A 19,335-nucleotide genomic window follows, 5' to 3' on the forward strand; every position below is an offset into this window, starting at 1 on the left:
TTCCCTTCTTATCTGAAATTCTACAGTGGCTGTGCTAGAGCCTGAGCTTTCCACAGGTTCCTGCAGCTAAGAGGCGGGCCTTAAATTGTCCGAATTTCTATCCAATAAAGCCTTTGATGTCTTTAGCGAGCAGACAGGCAGACAGGCAGGCAGGCTGGCAGGCTGGCTGGCAGGCTGGCAGACAGGGTTGTGGGAGAGCACAAGTGGCCTTGCAGGCCAGGAGCTGAGCGCAGCTCACCGTGAAGGTAGTGGCTGGGGCCAAACCTGTGTCGGGCTGCTCTTGGGTAGAGAGCCGTATCCACTCGGGTTTCTCTTCATAGCGCACAAGTCTTTCGCCTTTTACTAAAGACTTCCGTGGAGAGGAACACTCTTGAGTTGTATCTATTTCTGGCTGGCTCGGCCATTCGGCTGAGCCTCTGCGACTTGTGAGGAGCAAAGGAAACATACAATGGAGGACTGGAAAAGCACTGCACTTCTCCAGGGGTGCCGTCCAAGTCTGAGGCAGCTTGGCTAGATGGCGCTGGTGGCAATGGCCAAGGAGTGCTCTGGCACTGCATAGTGCCAGAAACATGCTGGTGGGGGGTCTGGAGTGACCCAGGGCTTGGTGTTACTGCTTCTTAAGCCTTGTGGCTTGGATGAAAAGTTGGAGCTTTTTTGCCCTTGCATGTGCATGGCAGATCACTTCCCTTCTTTTCTGAAATTCTACAGTGGCTGTGCTAGAGCCTGAGCTTTCCACAGGTTCCTGCAGCTAAGAGGCGGGCCTTAAATTGTCCGAATTTCTATCCAATAAAGCCTTTGATGACACTAGCAAGCAGACAGGCAGACAGGCAGACAGGCAGGCAGGCTGGCTGGCAGGCTGGCAGACAGGGTTGTGGGAGAGCACAAGTGGCCTTGCAGGCCAGGAGCTGAGCGCAGCTCACCGTGAAGGTAGTGGCTGGGGCCAGACCTGTGTCGGGCTGCTCTTGGGTAGAGAGCCGTATCCACTCGGGTTTCTCTTCAAAGCGCACAAGTCTTTCGCCTTTTACTAAAGACTTCCGTGGAGAGGAACACTCTTGAGTTGTATCTATTTTTGGCTGGCTCGGCCATTCGGCTGAGCCTCTGCGACTTGTGAGGAGCAAAGGAAACATACAATGGAGGACTGGAAAAGCACTGCACTTCTCCAGGGGTGCCGTCCAAGTCTGAGGCAGCTTGGCTAGATGGCGCTGGTGGCAATGGCCAAGGAGTGCTCTGGCACTGCATAGTGCCAGAAACATGCTGGTGGGGGGTCTGGAGTGACCCAGGGCTTGGTGTTACTGCTTCTTAAGCCTTGTGGCTTGGATGAAGAGTTGGAGCTTTTTTGCCCTTGCATGTGCATGGCAGATCACTTCCCTTCTTTTCTGAAATTCTACAGTGGCTGTGCTAGAGCCTGAGCTTTCCACAGGTTCCTGCAGCTAAGAGGCGGGCCTTAAATTGTCCGAATTTCTATCCAATAAAGCCCTTTGATGACACTAGCGAGCAGACAGGCAGACAGGCAGACAGGCAGGCAGGTTGGCTGGCAGGCTGGCAGACAGGGTTGTGGGAGAGCACAAGTGGCCTTGCAGGCCAGGAGCTGAGCGCAGCTCACCGTGAAGGTAGTGGCTGGGGCCAGACCTGTGTCGGGCTGCTCTTGGGTAGAGAGCCGTATCCACTCGGGTTTCTCTTCATAGCGCACAAGTCTTTCGCCTTTTACTAAAGACTTCCGTGGAGAGGAACACTCTTGAGTTGTATCTATTTTTGGCTGGCTCGGCCATTCGGCTGAGCCTCTGCGACTTGTGAGGAGCAAAGGAAACATACAATGGAGGACTGGAAAAGCACTGCACTTCTCCAGGGGTGCCGTCCAAGTCTGAGGCAGCTTGGCTAGATGGCGCTGGTGGCAATGGCCAAGGAGTGCTCTGGCACTGCATAGTGCCAGAAACATGCTGGTGGGGGGTCTGGAGTGACCCAGGGCTTGGTGTTACTGCTTCTTAAGCCTTGTGGCTTGGATGAAGAGTTGGAGCTTTTTTGCCCTTGCATGTGCATGGCAGATCACTTCCCTTCTTTTCTGAAATTCTACAGTGGCTGTGCTAGAGCCTGAGCTTTCCACAGGTTCCTGCAGCTAAGAGGCGGGCCTTAAATTGTCCGAATTTCTATCCAATAAAGCCCTTTGATGACACTAGCGAGCAGACAGGCAGACAGGCAGACAGGCAGGCAGGCTGGCTGGCAGGCTGGCAGACAGGGTTGTGGGAGAGCACAAGTGGCCTTGCAGGCCAGGAGCTGAGCGCAGCTCACCGTGAAGGTAGTGGCTGGGGCCAGACCTGTGTCGGGCTGCTCTTGGGTAGAGAGCCGTATCCACTCGGGTTTCTCTTCATAGCGCACAAGTCTTTCGCCTTTTACTAAAGACTTCCGTGGAGAGGAACACTCTTGAGTTGTATCTATTTTTGGCTGGCTCGGCCATTCGGCTGAGCCTCTGCGACTTGTGAGGAGCAAAAGAAACATACAATGGAGGACTGGAAAAGCACTGCACTTCTCCAGGGGTGCCGTCCAAGTCTGAGGCAGCTTGGCTAGATGGCGCTGGTGGCAATGGCCAAGGAGTGCTCTGGCACTGCATAGTGCCAGAAACATGCTGGTGGGGGGTCTGGAGTGACCCAGGGCTTGGTGTTACTGCTTCTTAAGCCTTGTGGCTTGGATGAAGAGTTGGAGCTTTTTTGCCCTTGCATGTGCATGGCAGATCACTTCCCTTCTTTTCTGAAATTCTACAGTGGCTGTGCTAGAGCCTGAGCTTTCCACAGGTTCCTGCAGCTAAGAGGCGGGCCTTAAATTGTCCGAATTTCTATCCAATAAAGCCTTTGATGACTTTAGCGAGCAGACAGGCAGACAGGCAGACAGGCAGGCAGGCTGGCTGGCAGGCTGGCAGACAGGGTTGTGGGAGAGCACAAGTGGCCTTGCAGGCCAGGAGCTGAGCGCAGCTCACCGTGAAGGTAGTGGCTGGGGCCAGACCTGTGTCGGGCTGCTCTTGGGTAGAGAGCCGTATCCACTCGGGTTTCTCTTCATAGCGCACAAGTCTTTCGCCTTTTACTAAAGACTTCCGTGGAGAGGAACACTCTTGAGTTGTATCTATTTTTGGCTGGCTCGGCCATTCGGCTGAGCCTCTGCGACTTGTGAGGAGCAAAAGAAACATACAATGGAGGACTGGAAAAGCACTGCACTTCTCCAGGGGTGCCGTCCAAGTCTGAGGCAGCTTGGCTAGATGGCGCTGGTGGCAATGGCCAAGGAGTGCTCTGGCACTGCATAGTGCCAGAAACATGCTGGTGGGGGGTCTGGAGTGACCCAGGGCTTGGTGTTACTGCTTCTTAAGCCTTGTGGCTTGGATGAAGAGTTGGAGCTTTTTTGCCCTTGCATGTGCATGGCAGATCACTTCCCTTCTTTTCTGAAATTCTACAGTGGCTGTGCTAGAGCCTGAGCTTTCCACAGGTTCCTGCAGCTAAGAGGCTTTAAATTGTCCGAATTTCTATCCAATAAAGCCCTTTGATGACACTAGCGAGCAGACAGGCAGACAGGCAGACAGGCAGGCAGGCTGGCTGGCAGGCTGGCAGACAGGGTTGTGGGAGAGCACAAGTGGCCTTGCAGGCCAGGAGCTGAGCGCAGCTCACCGTGAAGGTAGTGGCTGGGGCCAGACCTGTGTCGGGCTGCTCTTGGGTAGAGAGCCGTATCCACTCGGGTTTCTCTTCAAAGCGCACAAGTCTTTCGCCTTTTACTAAAGACTTCCGTGGAGAGGAACACTCTTGAGTTGTATCTATTTTTGGCTGGCTCGGCCATTCGGCTGAGCCTCTGCGACTTGTGAGGAGCAAAGGAAACATACAATGGAGGACTGGAAAAGCACTGCACTTCTCCAGGGGTGCCGTCCAAGTCTGAGGCAGCTTGGCTAGATGGCACTGGTGGCAATGGCCAAGGAGTGCTCTGGCACTGCATAGTGCTAGAAACATGCTGGTGGGGGGTCTGGAGTGACCCAGGGCTTGGTGTTACTGCTTCTTAAGCCTTGTGGCTTGGATGAAGAGTTGGAGCTTTTTTGCCCTTGCATGTGCATGGCAGATCACTTCCCTTCTTTTCTGAAATTCTACAGTGGCTGTGCTAGAGCCTGAGCTTTCCACAGGTTCCTGCAGCTAAGAGGCGGGCCTTAAATTGTCCGAATTTCTATCCAATAAAGCCTTTGATGACACTAGCGAGCAGACAGGCAGACAGGCAGGCAGGCTGGCAGGCTGGCTGGCTGGCTGGCAGACAGGGTTGTGGGAGAGCACAAGTGGCCTTGCAGGCCAGGAGCTGAGCGCAGCTCACCGTGAAGGTAGTGGCTGGGGCCAGACCTGTGTCGGGCTGCTCTTGGGTAGAGAGCCGTATCCACTCGGGTTTCTCTTCATAGCGCACAAGTCTTTCGCCTTTTACTAAAGACTTCCGTGGAGAGGAACACTCTTGAGTTGTATCTATTTTTGGCTGGCTCGGCCATTCGGCTGAGCCTCTGCGACTTGTGAGGAGCAAAAGAAACATACAATGGAGGACTGGAAAAGCACTGCACTTCTCCAGGGGTGCCGTCCAAGTCTGAGGCAGCTTGGCTAGATGGCGCTGGTGGCAATGGCCAAGGAGTGCTCTGGCACTGCATAGTGCCAGAAACATGCTGGTGGGGGGTCTGGAGTGACCCAGGGCTTGGTGTTACTGCTTCTTAAGCCTTGTGGCTTGGATGAAGAGTTGGAGCTTTTTTGCCCTTGCATGTGCATGGCAGATCACTTCCCTTCTTTTCTGAAATTCTACAGTGGCTGTGCTAGAGCCTGAGCTTTCCACAGGTTCCTGCAGCTAAGAGGCGGGCCTTAAATTGTCCGAATTTCTATCCAATAAAGCCCTTTGATGACACTAGCGAGCAGACAGGCAGACAGGCAGACAGGCAGGCAGGCTGGCTGGCAGGCTGGCAGACAGGGTTGTGGGAGAGCACAAGTGGCCTTGCAGGCCAGGAGCTGAGCGCAGCTCACCGTGAAGGTAGTGGCTGGGGCCAGACCTGTGTCGGGCTGCTCTTGGGTAGAGAGCCGTATCCACTCGGGTTTCTCTTCATAGCGCACAAGTCTTTCGCCTTTTACTAAAGACTTCCGTGGAGAGGAACACTCTTGAGTTGTATCTATTTTTGGCTGGCTCGGCCATTCGGCTGAGCCTCTGCGACTTGTGAGGAGCAAAAGAAACATACAATGGAGGACTGGAAAAGCACTGCACTTCTCCAGGGGTGCCGTCCAAGTCTGAGGCAGCTTGGCTAGATGGCGCTGGTGGCAATGGCCAAGGAGTGCTCTGGCACTGCATAGTGCCAGAAACATGCTGGTGGGGGGTCTGGAGTGACCCAGGGCTTGGTGTTACTGCTTCTTAAGCCTTGTGGCTTGGATGAAGAGTTGGAGCTTTTTTGCCCTTGCATGTGCATGGCAGATCACTTCCCTTCTTTTCTGAAATTCTACAGTGGCTGTGCTAGAGCCTGAGCTTTCCACAGGTTCCTGCAGCTAAGAGGCGGGCCTTAAATTGTCCGAATTTCTATCCAATAAAGCCCTTTGATGACACTAGCGAGCAGACAGGCAGACAGGCAGACAGGCAGGCAGGCTGGCTGGCAGGCTGGCAGACAGGGTTGTGGGAGAGCACAAGTGGCCTTGCAGGCCAGGAGCTGAGCGCAGCTCACCGTGAAGGTAGTGGCTGGGGCCAGACCTGTGTCGGGCTGCTCTTGGGTAGAGAGCCGTATCCACTCGGGTTTCTCTTCATAGCGCACAAGTCTTTCGCCTTTTACTAAAGACTTCCGTGGAGAGGAACACTCTTGAGTTGTATCTATTTTTGGCTGGCTCGGCCATTCGGCTGAGCCTCTGCGACTTGTGAGGAGCAAAAGAAACATACAATGGAGGACTGGAAAAGCACTGCACTTCTCCAGGGGTGCCGTCCAAGTCTGAGGCAGCTTGGCTAGATGGCGCTGGTGGCAATGGCCAAGGAGTGCTCTGGCACTGCATAGTGCCAGAAACATGCTGGTGGGGGGTCTGGAGTGACCCAGGGCTTGGTGTTACTGCTTCTTAAGCCTTGTGGCTTGGATGAAGAGTTGGAGCTTTTTTGCCCTTGCATGTGCATGGCAGATCACTTCCCTTCTTTTCTGAAATTCTACAGTGGCTGTGCTAGAGCCTGAGCTTTCCACAGGTTCCTGCAGCTAAGAGGCGGGCCTTAAATTGTCCGAATTTCTATCCAATAAAGCCCTTTGATGACACTAGCGAGCAGACAGGCAGACAGGCAGACAGGCAGGCAGGCTGGCTGGCAGGCTGGCAGACAGGGTTGTGGGAGAGCACAAGTGGCCTTGCAGGCCAGGAGCTGAGCGCAGCTCACCGTGAAGGTAGTGGCTGGGGCCAGACCTGTGTCGGGCTGCTCTTGGGTAGAGAGCCGTATCCACTCGGGTTTCTCTTCATAGCGCACAAGTCTTTCGCCTTTTACTAAAGACTTCCGTGGAGAGGAACACTCTTGAGTTGTATCTATTTTTGGCTGGCTCGGCCATTCGGCTGAGCCTCTGCGACTTGTGAGGAGCAAAAGAAACATACAATGGAGGACTGGAAAAGCACTGCACTTCTCCAGGGGTGCCGTCCAAGTCTGAGGCAGCTTGGCTAGATGGCGCTGGTGGCAATGGCCAAGGAGTGCTCTGGCACTGCATAGTGCCAGAAACATGCTGGTGGGGGGTCTGGAGTGACCCAGGGCTTGGTGTTACTGCTTCTTAAGCCTTGTGGCTTGGATGAAGAGTTGGAGCTTTTTTGCCCTTGCATGTGCATGGCAGATCACTTCCCTTCTTTTCTGAAATTCTACAGTGGCTGTGCTAGAGCCTGAGCTTTCCACAGGTTCCTGCAGCTAAGAGGCGGGCCTTAAATTGTCCGAATTTCTATCCAATAAAGCCCTTTGATGACACTAGCGAGCAGACAGGCAGACAGGCAGACAGGCAGGCAGGCTGGCTGGCAGGCTGGCAGACAGGGTTGTGGGAGAGCACAAGTGGCCTTGCAGGCCAGGAGCTGAGCGCAGCTCACCGTGAAGGTAGTGGCTGGGGCCAGACCTGTGTCGGGCTGCTCTTGGGTAGAGAGCCGTATCCACTCGGGTTTCTCTTCATAGCGCACAAGTCTTTCGCCTTTTACTAAAGACTTCCGTGGAGAGGAACACTCTTGAGTTGTATCTATTTTTGGCTGGCTCGGCCATTCGGCTGAGCCTCTGCGACTTGTGAGGAGCAAAAGAAACATACAATGGAGGACTGGAAAAGCACTGCACTTCTCCAGGGGTGCCGTCCAAGTCTGAGGCAGCTTGGCTAGATGGCGCTGGTGGCAATGGCCAAGGAGTGCTCTGGCACTGCATAGTGCCAGAAACATGCTGGTGGGGGGTCTGGAGTGACCCAGGGCTTGGTGTTACTGCTTCTTAAGCCTTGTGGCTTGGATGAAGAGTTGGAGCTTTTTTGCCCTTGCATGTGCATGGCAGATCACTTCCCTTCTTTTCTGAAATTCTACAGTGGCTGTGCTAGAGCCTGAGCTTTCCACAGGTTCCTGCAGCTAAGAGGCGGGCCTTAAATTGTCCGAATTTCTATCCAATAAAGCCCTTTGATGACACTAGCGAGCAGACAGGCAGACAGGCAGACAGGCAGGCAGGCTGGCTGGCAGGCTGGCAGACAGGGTTGTGGGAGAGCACAAGTGGCCTTGCAGGCCAGGAGCTGAGCGCAGCTCACCGTGAAGGTAGTGGCTGGGGCCAGACCTGTGTCGGGCTGCTCTTGGGTAGAGAGCCGTATCCACTCGGGTTTCTCTTCATAGCGCACAAGTCTTTCGCCTTTTACTAAAGACTTCCGTGGAGAGGAACACTCTTGAGTTGTATCTATTTTTGGCTGGCTCGGCCATTCGGCTGAGCCTCTGCGACTTGTGAGGAGCAAAAGAAACATACAATGGAGGACTGGAAAAGCACTGCACTTCTCCAGGGGTGCCGTCCAAGTCTGAGGCAGCTTGGCTAGATGGCGCTGGTGGCAATGGCCAAGGAGTGCTCTGGCACTGCATAGTGCCAGAAACATGCTGGTGGGGGGTCTGGAGTGACCCAGGGCTTGGTGTTACTGCTTCTTAAGCCTTGTGGCTTGGATGAAGAGTTGGAGCTTTTTTGCCCTTGCATGTGCATGGCAGATCACTTCCCTTCTTTTCTGAAATTCTACAGTGGCTGTGCTAGAGCCTGAGCTTTCCACAGGTTCCTGCAGCTAAGAGGCGGGCCTTAAATTGTCCGAATTTCTATCCAATAAAGCCCTTTTATGACACTAGCGAGCAGACAGGCAGACAGGCAGACAGGCAGGCAGGCTGGCTGGCAGGCTGGCAGACAGGGTTGTGGGAGAGCACAAGTGGCCTTGCAGGCCAGGAGCTGAGCGCAGCTCACCGTGAAGGTAGTGGCTGGGGCCAGACCTGTGTCGGGCTGCTCTTGGGTAGAGAGCCGTATCCACTCGGGTTTCTCTTCATAGCGCACAAGTCTTTCGCCTTTTACTAAAGACTTCCGTGGAGAGGAACACTCTTGAGTTGTATCTATTTTTGGCTGGCTCGGCCATTCGGCTGAGCCTCTGCGACTTGTGAGGAGCAAAAGAAACATACAATGGAGGACTGGAAAAGCACTGCACTTCTCCAGGGGTGCCGTCCAAGTCTGAGGCAGCTTGGCTAGATGGCGCTGGTGGCAATGGCCAAGGAGTGCTCTGGCACTGCATAGTGCCAGAAACATGCTGGTGGGGGGTCTGGAGTGACCCAGGGCTTGGTGTTACTGCTTCTTAAGCCTTGTGGCTTGGATGAAGAGTTGGAGCTTTTTTGCCCTTGCATGTGCATGGCAGATCACTTCCCTTCTTTTCTGAAATTCTACAGTGGCTGTGCTAGAGCCTGAGCTTTCCACAGGTTCCTGCAGCTAAGAGGCGGGCCTTAAATTGTCCGAATTTCTATCCAATAAAGCCTTTGATGACTTTAGCGAGCAGACAGGCAGACAGGCAGACAGGCAGGCAGGCTGGCTGGCAGGCTGGCAGACAGGGTTGTGGGAGAGCACAAGTGGCCTTGCAGGCCAGGAGCTGAGCGCAGCTCACCGTGAAGGTAGTGGCTGGGGCCAGACCTGTGTCGGGCTGCTCTTGGGTACAGAGCCGTATCCACTCGGGTTTCTCTTCATAGCGCACAAGTCTTTCGCCTTTTACTAAAGACTTCCGTGGAGAGGAACACTCTTGAGTTGTATCTATTTTTGGCTGGCTCGGCCATTCGGCTGAGCCCCTGCGACTTGTGAGGAGCAAAAGAAACATACAATAGAGGACTGGAAAAGCACTGCACTTCTCCAGGGGTGCCGTCCAAGTCTGAGGCAGCTTGGCTAGATGGCGCTGGTGGCAATGGCCAAGGAGTGCTCTGGCACTGCATAGTGCCAGAAACATGCTGGTGGGGGGTCTGGAGTGACCCAGGGCTTGGTGTTACTGCTTCTTAAGCCTTGTGGCTTGGATGAAGAGTTGGAGCTTTTTTGCCCTTGCATGTGCATGGCAGATCACTTCCCTTCTTTTCTGAAATTCTACAGTGGCTGAGCTAGAGCCTGAGCTTTCCACAGGTTCCTGCAGCTAAGAGGCGGGCCTTAAATTGTCCGAATTTCTATCCAATAAAGCCTTTGATGACACTAGCGAGCAGACAGGCAGACAGGCAGACAGGCAGACAGGAAGGCAGGCTGGCTGGCAGGCTTGCAGACAGGGTTGTGGGAGAGCACAAGTGGCCTTGCAGGCCAGGAGCTGAGCGCAGCTCACCGTGAAGGTAGTGGCTGGGGCCAGACCTGTGTCGGGCTGCTCTTGGGTGGAGAGCCGTATCCACTCGGGTTTCTCTTCATAGCGCACAAGTCTTTCGCCTTTTACTAAAGACTTCCGTGGAGAGGAACACTCTTGAGTTGTATCTATTTTTGGCTGGCTCGGCCATTCGGCTGAGCCTCTGCGACTTGTGAGGAGCAAAAGAAACATACAATGGAGGACTGGAAAAGCACTGCACTTCTCCAGGGGTGCCATCCAAGTCTGAGGCAGCTTGGCTAGATGGCGCTGGTGGCAATGGCCAAGGAGTGCTCTGGCACTGCATAGTGCCAGAAACATGCTGGTGGGGGGTCTGGAGTGACCCAGGGCTTGGTGTTACTGCTTCTTAAGCCTTGTGGCTTGGATGAAGAGTTGGAGCTTTTTTGCCCTTGCATGTGCATGGCAGATCACTTCCCTTCTTATCTGAAATTCTACAGTGGCTGTGCTAGAGCCTGAGCTTTCCACAGGTTCCTGCAGCTAAGAGGCGGGCCTTAAATTGTCCGAATTTCTATCCAATAAAGCCTTTGATGTCTTTAGCGAGCAGACAGGCAGACAGGCAGGCAGGCTGGCAGGCTGGCTGGCAGGCTGGCAGACAGGGTTGTGGGAGAGCACAAGTGGCCTTGCAGGCCAGGAGCTGAGCGCAGCTCACCGTGAAGGTAGTGGCTGGGGCCAAACCTGTGTCGGGCTGCTCTTGGGTAGAGAGCCGTATCCACTCGGGTTTCTCTTCATAGCGCACAAGTCTTTCGCCTTTTACTAAAGACTTCCGTGGAGAGGAACACTCTTGAGTTGTATCTATTTCTGGCTGGCTCGGCCATTCGGCTGAGCCTCTGCGACTTGTGAGGAGCAAAGGAAACATACAATGGAGGACTGGAAAAGCACTGCACTTCTCCAGGGGTGCCGTCCAAGTCTGAGGCAGCTTGGCTAGATGGCGCTGGTGGCAATGGCCAAGGAGTGCTCTGGCACTGCATAGTGCCAGAAACATGCTGGTGGGGGGTCTGGAGTGACCCAGGGCTTGGTGTTACTGCTTCTTAAGCCTTGTGGCTTGGATGAAAAGTTGGAGCTTTTTTGCCCTTGCATGTGCATGGCAGATCACTTCCCTTCTTTTCTGAAATTCTACAGTGGCTGTGCTAGAGCCTGAGCTTTCCACAGGTTCCTGCAGCTAAGAGGCGGGCCTTAAATTGTCCGAATTTCTATCCAATAAAGCCTTTGATGACACTAGCAAGCAGACAGGCAGACAGGCAGGCAGGCTGGCTGGCAGGCTGGCAGACAGGGTTGTGGGAGAGCACAAGTGGCCTTGCAGGCCAGGAGCTGAGCGCAGCTCACCGTGAAGGTAGTGGCTGGGGCCAGACCTGTGTCGGGCTGCTCTTGGGTAGAGAGCCGTATCCACTCGGGTTTCTCTTCATAGCGCACAAGTCTTTCGCCTTTTACTAAAGACTTCCGTGGAGAGGAACACTCTTGAGTTGTATCTATTTTTGGCTGGCTCGGCCATTCGGCTGAGCCTCTGCGACTTGTGAGGAGCAAAGGAAACATACAATGGAGGACTGGAAAAGCACTGCACTTCTCCAGGGGTGCCGTCCAAGTCTGAGGCAGCTTGGCTAGATGGCGCTGGTGGCAATGGCCAAGGAGTGCTCTGGCACTGCATAGTGCCAGAAACATGCTGGTGGGGGGTCTGGAGTGACCCAGGGCTTGGTGTTACTGCTTCTTAAGCCTTGTGGCTTGGATGAAGAGTTGGAGCTTTTTTGCCCTTGCATGTGCATGGCAGATCACTTCCCTTCTTTTCTGAAATTCTACAGTGGCTGTGCTAGAGCCTGAGCTTTCCACAGGTTCCTGCAGCTAAGAGGCGGGCCTTAAATTGTCCGAATTTCTATCCAATAAAGCCTTTGATGACTTTAGCGAGCAGACAGGCAGACAGGCAGACAGGCAGGCAGGCTGGCTGGCAGGCTGGCAGACAGGGTTGTGGGAGAGCACAAGTGGCCTTGCAGGCCAGGAGCTGAGCGCAGCTCACCGTGAAGGTAGTGGCTGGGGCCAGACCTGTGTCGGGCTGCTCTTGGGTAGAGAGCCGTATCCACTCGGGTTTCTCTTCAAAGCGCACAAGTCTTTCGCCTTTTACTAAAGACTTCCGTGGAGAGGAACACTCTTGAGTTGTATCTATTTTTGGCTGGCTCGGCCATTCGGCTGAGCCTCTGCGACTTGTGAGGAGCAAAGGAAACATACAATGGAGGACTGGAAAAGCACTGCACTTCTCCAGGGGTGCCGTCCAAGTCTGAGGCAGCTTGGCTAGATGGCGCTGGTGGCAATGGCCAAGGAGTGCTCTGGCACTGCATAGTGCCAGAAACATGCTGGTGGGGGGTCTGGAGTGACCCAGGGCTTGGTGTTACTGCTTCTTAAGCCTTGTGGCTTGGATGAAGAGTTGGAGCTTTTTTGCCCTTGCATGTGCATGGCAGATCACTTCCCTTCTTTTCTGAAATTCTACAGTGGCTGTGCTAGAGCCTGAGCTTTCCACAGGTTCCTGCAGCTAAGAGGCGGGCCTTAAATTGTCCGAATTTCTATCCAATAAAGCCCTTTGATGACACTAGCGAGCAGACAGGCAGACAGGCAGACAGGCAGGCAGGTTGGCTGGCAGGCTGGCAGACAGGGTTGTGGGAGAGCACAAGTGGCCTTGCAGGCCAGGAGCTGAGCGCAGCTCACCGTGAAGGTAGTGGCTGGGGCCAGACCTGTGTCGGGCTGCTCTTGGGTAGAGAGCCGTATCCACTCGGGTTTCTCTTCATAGCGCACAAGTCTTTCGCCTTTTACTAAAGACTTCCGTGGAGAGGAACACTCTTGAGTTGTATCTATTTTTGGCTGGCTCGGCCATTCGGCTGAGCCTCTGCGACTTGTGAGGAGCAAAAGAAACATACAATGGAGGACTGGAAAAGCACTGCACTTCTCCAGGGGTGCCGTCCAAGTCTGAGGCAGCTTGGCTAGATGGCGCTGGTGGCAATGGCCAAGGAGTGCTCTGGCACTGCATAGTGCCAGAAACATGCTGGTGGGGGGTCTGGAGTGACCCAGGGCTTGGTGTTACTGCTTCTTAAGCCTTGTGGCTTGGATGAAGAGTTGGAGCTTTTTTGCCCTTGCATGTGCATGGCAGATCACTTCCCTTCTTTTCTGAAATTCTACAGTGGCTGTGCTAGAGCCTGAGCTTTCCACAGGTTCCTGCAGCTAAGAGGCGGGCCTTAAATTGTCCGAATTTCTATCCAATAAAGCCCTTTTATGACACTAGCGAGCAGACAGGCAGACAGGCAGACAGGCAGGCAGGCTGGCTGGCAGGCTGGCAGACAGGGTTGTGGGAGAGCACAAGTGGCCTTGCAGGCCAGGAGCTGAGCGCAGCTCACCGTGAAGGTAGTGGCTGGGGCCAGACCTGTGTCGGGCTGCTCTTGGGTAGAGAGCCGTATCCACTCGGGTTTCTCTTCATAGCGCACAAGTCTTTCGCCTTTTACTAAAGACTTCCGTGGAGAGGAACACTCTTGAGTTGTATCTATTTTTGGCTGGCTCGGCCATTCGGCTGAGCCTCTGCGACTTGTGAGGAGCAAAAGAAACATACAATGGAGGACTGGAAAAGCACTGCACTTCTCCAGGGGTGCCGTCCAAGTCTGAGGCAGCTTGGCTAGATGGCGCTGGTGGCAATGGCCAAGGAGTGCTCTGGCACTGCATAGTGCCAGAAACATGCTGGTGGGGGGTCTGGAGTGACCCAGGGCTTGGTGTTACTGCTTCTTAAGCCTTGTGGCTTGGATGAAGAGTTGGAGCTTTTTTGCCCTTGCATGTGCATGGCAGATCACTTCCCTTCTTTTCTGAAATTCTACAGTGGCTGTGCTAGAGCCTGAGCTTTCCACAGGTTCCTGCAGCTAAGAGGCTTTAAATTGTCCGAATTTCTATCCAATAAAGCCTTTGATGACTTTAGCGGGCAGACAGGCAGACAGGCAGACAGACAGGCAGGCTGGCTGGCAGGCTGGCAGACAGGGTTGTGGGAGAGCACAAGTGGCCTTGCAGGCCAGGAGCTGAGCGCAGCTCACCGTGAAGGTAGTGGCTGGGGCCAGACCTGTGTCGGGCTGCTCTTGGGTAGAGAGCCGTATCCACTCGGGTTTCTCTTCAAAGCGCACAAGTCTTTCGCCTTTTACTAAAGACTTCCGTGGAGAGGAACACTCTTGAGTTGTATCTATTTTTGGCTGGCTCGGCCATTCGGCTGAGCCTCTGCGACTTGTGAGGAGCAAAGGAAACATACAATGGAGGACTGGAAAAGCACTGCACTTCTCCAGGGGTGCCGTCCAAGTCTGAGGCAGCTTGGCTAGATGGCACTGGTGGCAATGGCCAAGGAGTGCTCTGGCACTGCATAGTGCCAGAAACATGCTGGTGGGGGGTCTGGAGTGACCCAGGGCTTGGTGTTACTGCTTCTTAAGCCTTGTGGCTTGGATGAAGAGTTGGAGCTTTTTTGCCCTTGCATGTGCATGGCAGATCACTTCCCTTCTTTTCTGAAATTCTACAGTGGCTGTGCTAGAGCCTGAGCTTTCCACAGGTTCCTGCAGCTAAGAGGCGGGCCTTAAATTGTCCGAATTTCTATCCAATAAAGCCTTTGATGACACTAGCGAGCAGACAGGCAGACAGGCAGGCAGGCTGGCAGGCTGGCTGGCTGGCTGGCAGACAGGGTTGTGGGAGAGCACAAGTGGCCTTGCAGGCCAGGAGCTGAGCGCAGCTCACCGTGAAGGTAGTGGCTGGGGCCAGACCTGTGTCGGGCTGCTCTTGGGTAGAGAGCCGTATCCACTCGGGTTTCTCTTCATAGCGCACAAGTCTTTCGCCTTTTACTAAAGACTTCCGTGGAGAGGAACACTCTTGAGTTGTATCTATTTTTGGCTGGCTCGGCCATTCGGCTGAGCCTCTGCGACTTGTGAGGAGCAAAAGAAACATACAATGGAGGACTGGAAAAGCACTGCACTTCTCCAGGGGTGCCGTCCAAGTCTGAGGCAGCTTGGCTAGATGGCGCTGGTGGCAATGGCCAAGGAGTGCTCTGGCACTGCATAGTGCCAGAAACATGCTGGTGGGGGGTCTGGAGTGACCCAGGGCTTGGTGTTACTGCTTCTTAAGCCTTGTGGCTTGGATGAAGAGTTGGAGCTTTTTTGCCCTTGCATGTGCATGGCAGATCACTTCCCTTCTTTTCTGAAATTCTACAGTGGCTGTGCTAGAGCCTGAGCTTTCCACAGGTTCCTGCAGCTAAGAGGCGGGCCTTAAATTGTCTGAATTTCTATCCAATAAAGCCCTTTGATGACACTAGCGAGCAGACAGGCAGACAGGCAGACAGGCAGGCAGGCTGGCTGGCAGGCTGGCAGACAGGGTTGTGGGAGAGCACAAGTGGCCTTGCAGGCCAGGAGCTGAGCGCAGCTCACCGTGAAGGTAGTGGCTGGGGCCAGACCTGTGTCGGGCTGCTCTTGGGTAGAGAGCCGTATCCACTCGGGTTTCTCTTCATAGCGCACAAGTCTTTCGCCTTTTACTAAAGACTTCCGTGGAGAGGAACACTCTTGAGTTGTATCTATTTTTGGCTGGCTCGGCCATTCGGCTGAGCCTCTGCGACTTGTGAGGAGCAAAAGAAACATACAATGGAGGACTGGAAAAGCACTGCACTTCTCCAGGGGTGCCGTCCAAGTCTGAGGCAGCTTGGCTAGATGGCGCTGGTGGCAATGGCCAAGGAGTGCTCTGGCACTGCATAGTGCCAGAAACATGCTGGTGGGGGGTCTGGAGTGACCCAGGGCTTGGTGTTACTGCTTCTTAAGCCTTGTGGCTTGGATGAAGAGTTGGAGCTTTTTTGCCCTTGCATGTGCATGGCAGATCACTTCCCTTCTTTTCTGAAATTCTACAGTGGCTGTGCTAGAGCCTGAGCTTTCCACAGGTTCCTGCAGCTAAGAGGCGGGCCTTAAATTGTCCGAATTTCTATCTAATAAAGCCCTTTGATGACACTAGCGAGCAGACAGGCAGACAGGCAGGCAGGCTGGCTGGCAGGCTGGCAGACAGGGTTGTGGGAGAGCACAAGTGGCCTTGCAGGCCAGGAGCTGAGCGCAGCTCACCGTGAAGGTAGTGGCTGGGGCCAGACCTGTGTCGGGCTGCTCTTGGGTACAGAGCCGTATCCACTCGGGTTTCTCTTCAAAGCGCACAAGTCTTTCGCCTTTTACTAAAGACTTCCGTGGAGAGGAACACTCTTGAGTTGTATCTATTTTTGGCTGGCTCGGCCATTCGGCTGAGCCTCTGCGACTTGTGAGGAGCAAAGGAAACATACAATGGAGGACTGGAAAAGCACTGCACTTCTCCAGGGGTGCCGTCCAAGTCTGAGGCAGCTTGGCTAGATGGCGCTGGTGGCAATGGCCAAGGAGTGCTCTGGCACTGCATAGTGCCAGAAACATGCTGGTGGGGGGTCTGGAGTGACCCAGGGCTTGGTGTTACTGCTTCTTAAGCCTTGTGGCTTGGATGAAGAGTTGGAGCTTTTTTGCCCTTGCATGTGCATGGCAGATCACTTCCCTTCTTTTCTGAAATTCTACAGTGGCTGTGCTAGAGCCTGAGCTTTCCACAGGTTCCTGCAGCTAAGAGGCGGGCCTTAAATTGTCCGAATTTCTATCCAATAAAGCCCTTTGATGACACTAGCGAGCAGACAGGCAGACAGGCAGACAGGCAGGCAGGTTGGCTGGCAGGCTGGCAGACAGGGTTGTGGGAGAGCACAAGTGGCCTTGCAGGCCAGGAGCTGAGCGCAGCTCACCGTGAAGGTAGTGGCTGGGGCCAGACCTGTGTCGGGCTGCTCTTGGGTAGAGAGCCGTATCCACTCGGGTTTCTCTTCATAGCGCACAAGTCTTTCGCCTTTTACTAAAGACTTCCGTGGAGAGGAACACTCTTGAGTTGTATCTATTTTTGGCTGGCTCGGCCATTCGGCTGAGCCTCTGCGACTTGTGAGGAGCAAAAGAAACATACAATGGAGGACTGGAAAAGCACTGCACTTCTCCAGGGGTGCCGTCCAAGTCTGAGGCAGCTTGGCTAGATGGCGCTGGTGGCAATGGCCAAGGAGTGCTCTGGCACTGCATAGTGCCAGAAACATGCTGGTGGGGGGTCTGGAGTGACCCAGGGCTTGGTGTTACTGCTTCTTAAGCCTTGTGGCTTGGATGAAGAGTTGGAGCTTTTTTGCCCTTGCATGTGCATGGCAGATCACTTCCCTTCTTTTCTGAAATTCTACAGTGGCTGTGCTAGAGCCTGAGCTTTCCACAGGTTCCTGCAGCTAAGAGGCGGGCCTTAAATTGTCCGAATTTCTATCCAATAAAGCCCTTTGATGACACTAGCGAGCAGACAGGCAGACAGGCAGACAGGCAGGCAGGCTGGCTGGCAGGCTGGCAGACAGGGTTGTGGGAGAGCACAAGTGGCCTTGCAGGCCAGGAGCTGAGCGCAGCTCACCGTGAAGGTAGTGGCTGGGGCCAGACCTGTGTCGGGCTGCTCTTGGGTAGAGAGCCGTATCCACTCGGGTTTCTCTTCATAGCGCACAAGTCTTTCGCCTTTTACTAAAGACTTCCGTGGAGAGGAACACTCTTGAGTTGTATCTATTTTTGGCTGGCTCGGCCATTCGGCTGAGCCTCTGCGACTTGTGAGGAGCAAAAGAAACATACAATGGAGGACTGGAAAAGCACTGCACTTCTCCAGGGGTGCCGTCCAAGTCTGAGGCAGCTTGGCTAGATGGCGCTGGTGGCAATGGCCAAGGAGTGCTCTGGCACTGCATAGTGCCAGAAACATGCTGGTGGGGGGTCTGGAGTGACCCAGGGCTTGGTGTTACTGCTTCTTAAGCCTTGTGGCTTGGATGAAGAGTTGGAGCTTTTTTGCCCTTGCATGTGCATGGCAGATCACTTCCCTTCTTTTCTGAAATTCTACAGTGGCTGTGCTAGAGCCTGAGCTTTCCACAGGTTCCTGCAGCTAAGAGGCTTTAAATTGTCCGAATTTCTATCCAATAAAGCCTTTGATGACTTTAGCGAGCAGACAGGCAGACAGGCAGACAGACAGGCAGGCTGGCTGGCAGGCTGGCAGACAGGGTTGTGGGAGAGCACAAGTGGCCTTGCAGGCCAGGAGCTGAGCGCAGCTCACCGTGAAGGTAGTGGCTGGGGCCAGACCTGTGTCGGGCTGCTCTTGGGTAGAGAGCCGTATCCACTCGGGTTTCTCTTCAAAGCGCACAAGTCTTTCGCCTTTTACTAAAGACTTCCGTGGAGAGGAACACTCTTGAGTTGTATCTATTTTTGGCTGGCTCGGCCATTCGGCTGAGCCTCTGCGACTTGTGAGGAGCAAAGGAAACATACAATGGAGGACTGGAAAAGCACTGCACTTCTCCAGGGGTGCCGTCCAAGTCTGAGGCAGCTTGGCTAGATGGCACTGGTGGCAATGGCCAAGGAGTGCTCTGGCACTGCATAGTGCCAGAAACATGCTGGTGGGGGGTCTGGAGTGACCCAGGGCTTGGTGTTACTGCTTCTTAAGCCTTGTGGCTTGGATGAAGAGTTGGAGCTTTTTTGCCCTTGCATGTGCATGGCAGATCACTTCCCTTCTTTTCTGAAATTCTACAGTGGCTGTGCTAGAGCCTGAGCTTTCCACAGGTTCCTGCAGCTAAGAGGCGGGCCTTAAATTGTCCGAATTTCTATCCAATAAAGCCTTTGATGACACTAGCGAGCAGACAGGCAGACAGGCAGGCAGGCTGGCAGGCTGGCTGGCAGGCTGGCAGACAGGGTTGTGGGAGAGCACAAGTGGCCTTGCAGGCCAGGAGCTGAGCGCAGCTCACCGTGAAGGTAGTGGCTGGGGCCAGACCTGTGTCGGGCTGCTCTTGGGTAGAGAGCCGTATCCACTCGGGTTTCTCTTCATAGCGCACAAGTCTTTCGCCTTTTACTAAAGACTTCCGTGGAGAGGAACACTCTTGAGTTGTATCTATTTTTGGCTGGCTCGGCCATTCGGCTGAGCCTCTGCGACTTGTGAGGAGCAAAAGAAACATACAATGGAGGACTGGAAAAGCACTGCACTTCTCCAGGGGTGCCGTCCAAGTCTGAGGCAGCTTGGCTAGATGGCGCTGGTGGCAATGGCCAAGGAGTGCTCTGGCACTGCATAGTGCCAGAAACATGCTGGTGGGGGGTCTGGAGTGACCCAGGGCTTGGTGTTACTGCTTCTTAAGCCTTGTGGCTTGGATGAAGAGTTGGAGCTTTTTTGCCCTTGCATGTGCATGGCAGATCACTTCCCTTCTTTTCTGAAATTCTACAGTGGCTGTGCTAGAGCCTGAGCTTTCCACAGGTTCCTGCAGCTAAGAGGCGGGCCTTAAATTGTCCAAATTTCTATCCAATAAAGCCTTTGATGACTTTAGCGAGCAGACAGGCAGACAGGCAGACAGGCAGGCAGGCTGGCTGGCAGGCTGGCAGACAGGGTTGTGGGAGAGCACAAGTGGCCTTGCAGGCCAGGAGCTGAGCGCAGCTCACCGTGAA

The 19,335-nt window shown here is 54.2% G+C and overlaps 28 non-coding genes across 28 annotated transcripts; all 28 read left to right on the forward strand.

Moving 5' to 3' along the window:
• The first annotated feature begins 298 nt into the window (after window positions 1-298).
• On the forward strand, window positions 299-413 carry LOC141797257 (U5 spliceosomal RNA). Its single transcript, XR_012599001.1, has one exon. It is a non-coding gene; the product is annotated as a U5 spliceosomal RNA (small nuclear RNA).
• A 567-nt stretch (window positions 414-980) lies between these two features.
• Window positions 981-1,095, forward strand: LOC141797236 (U5 spliceosomal RNA). Its single transcript, XR_012598982.1, has one exon. It is a non-coding gene; the product is annotated as a U5 spliceosomal RNA (small nuclear RNA).
• Window positions 1,096-1,663: 568 nt separating this feature from the next.
• On the forward strand, window positions 1,664-1,778 carry LOC141797308 (U5 spliceosomal RNA). Its single transcript, XR_012599050.1, has one exon. It is a non-coding gene; the product is annotated as a U5 spliceosomal RNA (small nuclear RNA).
• Window positions 1,779-2,346: 568 nt separating this feature from the next.
• LOC141797309 (U5 spliceosomal RNA) lies at window positions 2,347-2,461 on the forward strand. Its single transcript, XR_012599051.1, has one exon. It is a non-coding gene; the product is annotated as a U5 spliceosomal RNA (small nuclear RNA).
• Window positions 2,462-3,028: 567 nt separating this feature from the next.
• Window positions 3,029-3,143, forward strand: LOC141797310 (U5 spliceosomal RNA). Its single transcript, XR_012599052.1, has one exon. It is a non-coding gene; the product is annotated as a U5 spliceosomal RNA (small nuclear RNA).
• A 564-nt stretch (window positions 3,144-3,707) lies between these two features.
• On the forward strand, window positions 3,708-3,822 carry LOC141797238 (U5 spliceosomal RNA). The gene has a single exon (XR_012598983.1). It is a non-coding gene; the product is annotated as a U5 spliceosomal RNA (small nuclear RNA).
• Window positions 3,823-4,389: 567 nt separating this feature from the next.
• On the forward strand, window positions 4,390-4,504 carry LOC141797311 (U5 spliceosomal RNA). The gene has a single exon (XR_012599053.1). It is a non-coding gene; the product is annotated as a U5 spliceosomal RNA (small nuclear RNA).
• Window positions 4,505-5,072: 568 nt separating this feature from the next.
• Window positions 5,073-5,187, forward strand: LOC141797312 (U5 spliceosomal RNA). The gene has a single exon (XR_012599055.1). It is a non-coding gene; the product is annotated as a U5 spliceosomal RNA (small nuclear RNA).
• Window positions 5,188-5,755: 568 nt separating this feature from the next.
• Window positions 5,756-5,870, forward strand: LOC141797313 (U5 spliceosomal RNA). The gene has a single exon (XR_012599056.1). It is a non-coding gene; the product is annotated as a U5 spliceosomal RNA (small nuclear RNA).
• Window positions 5,871-6,438: 568 nt separating this feature from the next.
• On the forward strand, window positions 6,439-6,553 carry LOC141797314 (U5 spliceosomal RNA). Its single transcript, XR_012599057.1, has one exon. It is a non-coding gene; the product is annotated as a U5 spliceosomal RNA (small nuclear RNA).
• Window positions 6,554-7,121: 568 nt separating this feature from the next.
• LOC141797315 (U5 spliceosomal RNA) lies at window positions 7,122-7,236 on the forward strand. Its single transcript, XR_012599058.1, has one exon. It is a non-coding gene; the product is annotated as a U5 spliceosomal RNA (small nuclear RNA).
• Window positions 7,237-7,804: 568 nt separating this feature from the next.
• Window positions 7,805-7,919, forward strand: LOC141797316 (U5 spliceosomal RNA). Its single transcript, XR_012599059.1, has one exon. It is a non-coding gene; the product is annotated as a U5 spliceosomal RNA (small nuclear RNA).
• A 568-nt stretch (window positions 7,920-8,487) lies between these two features.
• LOC141797317 (U5 spliceosomal RNA) lies at window positions 8,488-8,602 on the forward strand. The gene has a single exon (XR_012599060.1). It is a non-coding gene; the product is annotated as a U5 spliceosomal RNA (small nuclear RNA).
• A 567-nt stretch (window positions 8,603-9,169) lies between these two features.
• LOC141797320 (U5 spliceosomal RNA) lies at window positions 9,170-9,284 on the forward strand. Its single transcript, XR_012599062.1, has one exon. It is a non-coding gene; the product is annotated as a U5 spliceosomal RNA (small nuclear RNA).
• A 575-nt stretch (window positions 9,285-9,859) lies between these two features.
• On the forward strand, window positions 9,860-9,974 carry LOC141797321 (U5 spliceosomal RNA). Its single transcript, XR_012599063.1, has one exon. It is a non-coding gene; the product is annotated as a U5 spliceosomal RNA (small nuclear RNA).
• Window positions 9,975-10,541: 567 nt separating this feature from the next.
• On the forward strand, window positions 10,542-10,656 carry LOC141797258 (U5 spliceosomal RNA). The gene has a single exon (XR_012599003.1). It is a non-coding gene; the product is annotated as a U5 spliceosomal RNA (small nuclear RNA).
• A 559-nt stretch (window positions 10,657-11,215) lies between these two features.
• On the forward strand, window positions 11,216-11,330 carry LOC141797322 (U5 spliceosomal RNA). The gene has a single exon (XR_012599064.1). It is a non-coding gene; the product is annotated as a U5 spliceosomal RNA (small nuclear RNA).
• A 567-nt stretch (window positions 11,331-11,897) lies between these two features.
• Window positions 11,898-12,012, forward strand: LOC141797239 (U5 spliceosomal RNA). The gene has a single exon (XR_012598984.1). It is a non-coding gene; the product is annotated as a U5 spliceosomal RNA (small nuclear RNA).
• Window positions 12,013-12,580: 568 nt separating this feature from the next.
• LOC141797323 (U5 spliceosomal RNA) lies at window positions 12,581-12,695 on the forward strand. Its single transcript, XR_012599065.1, has one exon. It is a non-coding gene; the product is annotated as a U5 spliceosomal RNA (small nuclear RNA).
• A 568-nt stretch (window positions 12,696-13,263) lies between these two features.
• Window positions 13,264-13,378, forward strand: LOC141797324 (U5 spliceosomal RNA). Its single transcript, XR_012599066.1, has one exon. It is a non-coding gene; the product is annotated as a U5 spliceosomal RNA (small nuclear RNA).
• Window positions 13,379-13,941: 563 nt separating this feature from the next.
• LOC141797240 (U5 spliceosomal RNA) lies at window positions 13,942-14,056 on the forward strand. Its single transcript, XR_012598985.1, has one exon. It is a non-coding gene; the product is annotated as a U5 spliceosomal RNA (small nuclear RNA).
• Window positions 14,057-14,623: 567 nt separating this feature from the next.
• Window positions 14,624-14,738, forward strand: LOC141797180 (U5 spliceosomal RNA). Its single transcript, XR_012598928.1, has one exon. It is a non-coding gene; the product is annotated as a U5 spliceosomal RNA (small nuclear RNA).
• A 568-nt stretch (window positions 14,739-15,306) lies between these two features.
• On the forward strand, window positions 15,307-15,421 carry LOC141797181 (U5 spliceosomal RNA). The gene has a single exon (XR_012598929.1). It is a non-coding gene; the product is annotated as a U5 spliceosomal RNA (small nuclear RNA).
• A 560-nt stretch (window positions 15,422-15,981) lies between these two features.
• LOC141797241 (U5 spliceosomal RNA) lies at window positions 15,982-16,096 on the forward strand. Its single transcript, XR_012598986.1, has one exon. It is a non-coding gene; the product is annotated as a U5 spliceosomal RNA (small nuclear RNA).
• Window positions 16,097-16,664: 568 nt separating this feature from the next.
• On the forward strand, window positions 16,665-16,779 carry LOC141797182 (U5 spliceosomal RNA). Its single transcript, XR_012598930.1, has one exon. It is a non-coding gene; the product is annotated as a U5 spliceosomal RNA (small nuclear RNA).
• Window positions 16,780-17,347: 568 nt separating this feature from the next.
• Window positions 17,348-17,462, forward strand: LOC141797183 (U5 spliceosomal RNA). The gene has a single exon (XR_012598931.1). It is a non-coding gene; the product is annotated as a U5 spliceosomal RNA (small nuclear RNA).
• Window positions 17,463-18,025: 563 nt separating this feature from the next.
• LOC141797242 (U5 spliceosomal RNA) lies at window positions 18,026-18,140 on the forward strand. Its single transcript, XR_012598987.1, has one exon. It is a non-coding gene; the product is annotated as a U5 spliceosomal RNA (small nuclear RNA).
• Window positions 18,141-18,707: 567 nt separating this feature from the next.
• On the forward strand, window positions 18,708-18,822 carry LOC141797184 (U5 spliceosomal RNA). The gene has a single exon (XR_012598932.1). It is a non-coding gene; the product is annotated as a U5 spliceosomal RNA (small nuclear RNA).
• The last annotated feature ends 513 nt before the right edge of the window (window positions 18,823-19,335 follow it).

This window comes from Halichoeres trimaculatus, unplaced genomic scaffold (assembly GCF_033239565.1).
Source record: "Halichoeres trimaculatus isolate MK-OKI-2021-1 unplaced genomic scaffold, fHalTri1.1 fHalTri1_scaffold_10, whole genome shotgun sequence".
NCBI lineage: Eukaryota > Metazoa > Chordata > Actinopteri > Labriformes > Labridae > Halichoeres > Halichoeres trimaculatus.